Here is a 7,500-nt window from a genome sequence, read left to right as displayed (position 1 = left end):
ATATTGAACACACGAAGGTTGGCCAGCTCTTGTATGTACATGCGGGGTGGAAACTGTTCAAAGATCTCGGTATTCTGGGGTCTTAACTGTTTTTTATATTAGCTGAGACGGTACGGGCAGCTGAGGCCCTAATCAAGGCCATCCCATTAACGATATATATATATATATATATATATATATATATATATATATATATATATATATATATTATATATATATATATATATTCTTTTTTTTCTTTCATACTATTCGCCATTTCCTGCATTAGCGAGGTAGCGTTAAGAACAGAGGACTGGGCCCTTGAGGGAACATTCTCACCTGGCCCCCTTCTCTGTTCCTTCTTTTTGGAAAAAAAAAAAAAGGGAGGATTTCCAGCCCCCCGCTCCCTCCCATTTTAGTCACCTTCTACGATATGCATATATATATATATATATATATATATATATATATATATATATATATATATATATATATATTTATATATATTGAAGGAATAGTGGTTCCAACAATGTTGTATGGTTGCGAGGCGTGGGCTATGGATAGAGTTGTGCGCAGGAGGATGGATGTGCTGGAAATGAGATGTTTGAGGACAATGTGTGGTGTGAGGTGGTTTGATCGAGTAAGTAACGTAAGGGAAAGAGAGATGTGTGGAAATAAAAAGAGCGTGGTTGAGAGAGCAGAAGAGGGTGTTTTGAAATGGTTTGGGCACATGGAGAGAATGAGTGAGGAAAGATTGACCAAGAGGATATATGTGTCGGAGGTGGAGGGAACGAGGAGAAGTGGGAGACCAAATTGGAGGTGGAAAGATGGAGTGAAAAAGATTTTGTGTGATCGGGACCTGAACATGCAGGAGGGTGAAAGGAGGGCAAGGAATAGAGTGAATTGGATCGATGTGGTATACCGGGGTTGACGTGCTGTCAGTGGATTGAATCAGGGCATGTGAAGAGGCTGGGGTAAACCATGGAAAGCTGTGTAGGTATGTATATTTGCGTGTGTGGACGTATGTATATACATGTGTATGGGGGTGGGTTGGGCCATTTCTTTCGTCTGTTTCCTTGCGCTACCTCGCAAACGCGGGAGACAGCGACAAAGCCAAATATATATATATATATATATATATATATATATATATATATATATATATATATATATATATATGTATATATATATATATATATATATATATATATATATATATATATATATATATGTATATATATATATATATATATATATATATATATATATATATATTTTTTTTTTTTTTTTTTTTTTATACTTTGTCGCTGTCTCCCGCGTTTGCGAGGTAGCGCAAGGAAACAGACGAAAGAAATGGCCCACCCCCCCCCATACACATGTACATACACACGTCCACACACGCAAATATACATACCTACACAGCTTTCCATGGTTTACCCCGGACGCTTCACATGCCCTGATTCAATCCACTGACAGCACGTCAACCCCTGTATACCACATCGCTCCAATTCACTCTATTCCTTGCCCTCCTTTCACCCTCCTGCATGTTCAGGCCCCGATCACACAAAATCCTCTTCACTCCATCTTTCCACCTCCAATTTGGTCTCCCTCTTCTCCTCGTTCCCTCCACCTCCGACACATATATCCTCTTGGTCAATCTTTCCTCACTCATTCTCTCCATGTGCCCAAACCACTTCAAAACACCCTCTTCTGCTCTCTCAACCACGCTCTTTTTATTTCCACACATCTCTCTTACCCTTACGTTACTTACTCGATCAAACCACCTCACACCACACATTGTCCTCAAACATCTCATTTCCAGCACATCCATCCTCCTGCGCACAACTCTATCCATAGCCCACGCCTCGCAACCATACAACATTGTTGGAACCACTATTCCTTCAAACATACCCATTTTTGCTTTCCGAGATAATGTTCTCGACTTCCACACATTTTTCAAGGCTCCCAAAATTTTCGCCCCCTCCCCCACCCTATGATCCACTTCCGCTTCCATGGTTCCATCCGCTGACAGATCCACTCCCAGATATCTAAAACACTTCACTTCCTCCAGTTTTTCTCCATTCAAACTCACCTCCCAATTGACTTGACCCTCAACCCTACTGTACCTAATAACCTTGCTCTTATTCACATTTACTCTTAACTTTCTTCTTCCACACACTTTACCAAACTCCGTCACCAGCTTCTGCAGTTTCTCACATGAATCCGCCACCAGCGCTGTATCATCAGCGAACAACAACTGACTCACTTCCCAAGCTCTCTCATCCCCAACAGACTTCATACTTGCCCCTCTTTCCAAGACTCTTGCATTTACCTCCCTAACAACCCCATCCATAAACAAATTAAACAACCATGGAGACATCACACACCCCTGCCGCAAACCTACATTCACTGAGAACCAATCACTTTCCTCTCTTCCTACACGTACACATGCCTTACATCCTCGATAAAAACTTTTCACTGCTTCTAACAACTTGCCTCCCACACCATATATTCTTAATACCTTCCACAGAGCATCTCTATCAACTCTATCATATGCCTTCTCCAGATCCATAAATGCTACATACAAATCCATTTGCTTTTCTAAGTATTTCTCACATACATTCTTCAAAGCAAACACCTGATCCACACATCCTCTACCACTTCTGAAACCACACTGCTCTTCCCCAATCTGATGCTCTGTACATGCCTTCACCCTCTCAATCAATACCCTCCCATATAATTTACCAGGAATACTCAACAAACTTATACCTCTGTAATTTGAGCAGTCACTCTTATCCCCTTCGCCTTTGTACAATGAATATATATATATATATATATATATATATATATATATATATATATATATATATATATATATATATATATATATATATATATATATACTCTAACCGGAGCCAGGTACCCATTTTATCGAAGAACCCTTATGGGTGGATGAACAGCTGGGTTGACTGTGGACCGACTGCCACAACCAGAATTCGAACGTATGCGCTCTACCCTGGGCGGCCCGTGAATTCGTCGCGGTCAGGGACGCTAACCGCTCCACCACGGAGGTCCATGATTGTCTTATCCTCACCTTCAGTGAGGCATTGTCATTGGGAGTATAGTCTCCCCGCCCTCCAGAGGAGTGTCTGTATTTTCCTGTGCCAGGAAGTAGTGCAGCCGTCAGTAAGGTCCTGGGTAACGTCAGGGACTTTTCACAGAAATTAGTCCCTTTCATAGTCTTGTCTTGCCTGGCCTCCAGTCTTGCCCTTTGGTCCAAGACTGTTCTCAGATGTAGAACTGTCGTGTGCTCGCGTCATTGCATTCTTTAATATGTCTGTATACATATTTTATTCGACCATTGGATGAAACGTGTAGATTATTTATCCATGAAATAGAATGCTGTTCTAGTATGTGCTGGAAAACAGGTGTTGTGTGTGTGTGTGTGTGTGTGTGTGTATGTGTGTGTGTTTTATGCACGTGAGAGGTCTGTACTTGTAGGGCCCCATTTCTCATCAAGTGTAAAAATGTGTGTTGGGGAGTTCTTCCATTCGGAGCAATGTACTCTTGGTCGGGTCAGATCCCGCATCGCTCTTGCAAACAAAAGAAAGTATTCATTTCCGCCTACTGTTTTAATTTCTCACCCCACTTCCATATAATAAAAAAAACTTATTACAGTCACCTTAATATAGAACCCAACAGAAAACGGCAACACCGCTGGAAGAGACCCAACTTTTATATGACTTTCAGCTAGAAACTTTGTAAGTAATTTGTAACTTATAGGGATGCGATAACACTTAACTGGATTATAGAACTTCAAAAAAAGTTTTTATCAGCGATTTGTTTTGCTTCCTAGAAGGTAGAATTATACTTATAGAAGTATATATATTTTGTTTGATTTGTTTTCCTGTGATCGTCAGTCGTTTTCAGTATTTAGATATATATATATATATATATATATATATATATATATATATATATATATATATATATATATATATCTTTGTCGCTGTCTCCCGCGTTAGCGAGGTAGCGCAAGGAAACAGACGAAAGAATGACCCAACCCTTCTACATACACATGTATATACATACATGTCCACACACACACGCATATACATACGTATACATTTCAACGTATATATATACATGCACAGACATATACATATATACACGTACTTGCTGCCTTTATTCATTTCCGTCGCCACCCCGCCACACATGAAATGACGACCCCCTCCCCCCGCACGCGCGCGAGGTAGCGCTAGGAAAAGACCACAAAGGCCACATTCGTTCACACTCAGTCTCTTACTGTAATGTATAATGCACCGAAACCACAGCTCCTTTTCCACATCCAGGCCCCACAAAACTTTCCATGGTTTACCCCAGACGCTTCACATGCCTTGGTTCAATCCATTGACAGCACGTCGATCCCGGTATACCACATCGTTCCAATTCACTCTATTCCTTGCACGCTTTTCAACCTCCTGCATGTTCAGGCCCCGATCGCTCAAAATCTTTTTCACTCCATCTTTCCACCTCCAATTTGGTCTCCCACTTCTCGTTCTCTCCACCTCTGACACATATGTCCTCTTTGTCAGTCTTTCCTCACTCATTCTCTCCATGTGACCAAACCGTTTCAATACACCCTCTTCTGCTCTCTCAACCAAACTCTTTTTATTACCACACATCTCTCTTGCCCTATTATTACTTACTCGATCATACCACCTCACACCAGGTAGCACAACAAGTCAAGAAGTGCAGTGATATTGTTTTATTTTTATCTCTAGTTGTTTTTCCAGTGTCTTCAATATGAAAGTTGCACCTTGGGTATGTTTGGTCCTGTAATGTGTCGAGTCGATGTTTGTGATGTTGACGAGAGTGGTGTCCAAAATACAGACGAGACAGTGTAGCTCATGCATGTCTGGGGAGTGAAGTTCCAGATGGGCGTATGTCTGGTGGTTTGCAGAGTTTAAGACCAGGTTGAGTGGGAGGGCGGTTGTTTAGTGCCGATATGATCAGAAACGCTGATCACTACACATCGGAGGCTCATACATATGTGTGTGTGTGTGTGTGTGTGTGTGTGTGTGTGTGTGTTTGTGTTAGTTTTTGCTTATTGTTTGTCTTTTTTTTCTACTTTTTATCGTCCATTTTCCTCCCAGTTTTCTGGTTTGTTCTTCACGACGGCATGTTTAGCCCCATGAGTTCGAGAGTCCAAACTTTGAGCACAGTGGTACGACCCTTGGGTATGATGATCTGGCGTTGCCTTACGGATCAGGTCAGAGGCTAGGCCAACATTCCCAAGGGTCGTGACGTCTTGCTCAAGGGTCGTACCGCCTTTCTCAGGGTTCGTGCAGTCGTGCTCAAGAGATTAATGCTTTACACGAACACATATGTACATGCACATGTTACCATATATGTATTCCTATCTTGCTCTGATAACGTCACAGCTATAGAAGACACTGTCAGTTGTATAGACTCTTACCAACGATTTTCACACTCATGTAGGTAAGTTGATTCCAACTTGGTTGCTCTGCTTGGGAGATTTTTGTTATTTAAACTGATAATCGGAGGGATGGATTTGCCCTCTACTATTCTTCTCTTACCATCCCCACCTCCCCTTCCCATTAACTCATCCCCATTAGCCTGACCTTCACCTATCCCCATTAGCTGTATGTTCTCTAGTTCCTTTCAACTGCTGTGTTTACCTATCCCCATTGGCCTTGCCTTCACATATCCCATGTTCACTCCACCATCATCTATCCCCATGAGGCCTGCCCTCTCTTCCTCCTATCCTCATTACCTCCACCCTCATTTCCCTGCCTACAATAGCAGTGTGACCTTCACCTGCCTCATCCCCTCATTAACCTCACATCGTCACCTGACCTCTCCTTCCATAACATCATGCCTGGTCTCGTAACGTCCGTCCCAGCCTGGTAACCTCCCATCCCTTGCCATCATGTTCCTTGTCCCTCTCCTCCCACCCTCTGCGGTGAGCGCCACGCGCTACCCCTATCACCTTGGCAGCATCCCGCCTTAGGTACTCGTTAAATCCACACACACACACACACACACACACACACACACACACACACACACACACACACACACACACACACACCACTCTTTTACACAGTGTTCTTCTTCACAGTTAAGAAGCGTATGTAAACTGTCTCCATACATATTTTATTCCCGGCAGTTGTAATAAATGTTCGTCACGTATCTCAGTCGTGGGGGTAACTGGTGGAATATATGGCATTTTGTGTGACCACCGTTTAAAAAAAAAAAAATCCCGAGTGTATCAAATCAAGAGGTCGTCGTTTTAATAGCTGTCATCTCCTCTCGTAGGGTGAGTCATTAAACATTACGACAGAGTTTACAAGGTACATACGGTCGTGACATTAACCCTGGGTGTACGACAACTTGTACATCTTGTGTACGAAGATTTAACCCACACGAATACGACGACTTAATTACGGCGTGCGATGACTTATAAAGTCATCTTACTCGTGGGTTAAGTCGTCGTACTCAAGGGATTAAGTGCTCGTACTCAAGGGGTTAAGCAGTCGACATCAGTAATTTAAGCTGTAGTTGCAAAACTGGGGTTCAGCAACTTGTTCAAGATGACGGTGTAATCACCTGGGCAGGCGAAAACGGTAATTGGCAACTTGAGTAGGTGGGAGGCTCTGGGAACCCGGGCGGAGGAGGACTTTCCCGCCCTGGCTGCTGGTCCTGGTCACTGGTGGAGTCACTCAGTGTCGGTTGTGACGCCGGTGGGTGTAGGACGTTCCCCCCATCCACCTGGACCCCGTAGTCACAGTTGTTTTGAGGCGGATAAACCCAGTGAATGTTATGATTTCGAAAAGTGGGAAGAAATACATAATAAACATGGTTTAAGAATGCCGGTGCTTCATGCGTTTGTACTGTGGATCTGTTGTGTTTTTGTTTTCTTAAGTGCGAGCGTTTGGAAAGATTAAAAAAGAAATCGTCAGTGGAAGTGTAAGGGGACTGGCATTTATGAATACATGCCGTCAACAAGATTAAAGTGGAGATTAACAGTATGACGTTGTCTGTGAGAGAGTTTAGATGGTGAAGCATGTATCTTTAGATGGACGAGAATAATACGTTACGTGAAGCAGTCAACAACTTTAGTACAGATCACGTCTGGGCGTCTTGGAACCTAGCTGATGTAAAGTTTGGCAAGGTAAGGCTTCTTTCATTTATCCCTCTGCTTATGTACAGACGCAAGCATACGCCATTGTGTGTGTGTGTGTGTGTGTGTGTGTGTGTGTGTGTGTGTGTTTGTGTGTGTGTAAAGGTTCGTCAGTGCTAAGCATGCATGGCGCGGGCTCTCTGTCAGTGACGGCCTGTTCTTGGGTGTGCCATTACTTGGCACAGGGCAGCTGCCCATGTGTAACTGTAGTGTATCGGGCTCAGATGGATGTGTGCGTTGTGTGACATGTTATGAATTGCTTCACCCAGAATTAACTCATTTCATGCACGTCATTGTCCTCACGTTGATTTGAA

The 7,500-nt window shown here is 42.9% G+C and overlaps 1 protein-coding gene across 4 annotated transcripts in view; it reads left to right on the top strand.

The window, feature by feature from the left end:
* Positions 1-7,500, top strand: part of LOC139751795 (uncharacterized) — a 1,071,207-nt gene that overhangs the window by 26,078 nt on the left and 1,037,629 nt on the right. For 2 of the 4 annotated variants that reach the window (XM_071667342.1, XM_071667336.1), the window contains exon 1: positions 6,743-7,177. The exons of the other annotated variants lie outside the window; for them this stretch is intronic. The gene's annotated coding sequence lies outside the window, so the exon portion shown is untranslated. Of the gene's footprint in view, positions 1-6,742; positions 7,178-7,500 lie in introns of those variants that run through there. 4 annotated transcript variants of the gene reach the window in all.

The sequence above is a fragment of the Panulirus ornatus genome, chromosome 12, assembly GCF_036320965.1.
Source record: "Panulirus ornatus isolate Po-2019 chromosome 12, ASM3632096v1, whole genome shotgun sequence".
NCBI classification, from domain to species: domain Eukaryota; kingdom Metazoa; phylum Arthropoda; class Malacostraca; order Decapoda; family Palinuridae; genus Panulirus; species Panulirus ornatus.
Note: the sequence above shows the minus strand (reverse complement) of the source record. Positions and strands in the feature narration are given on the sequence as shown.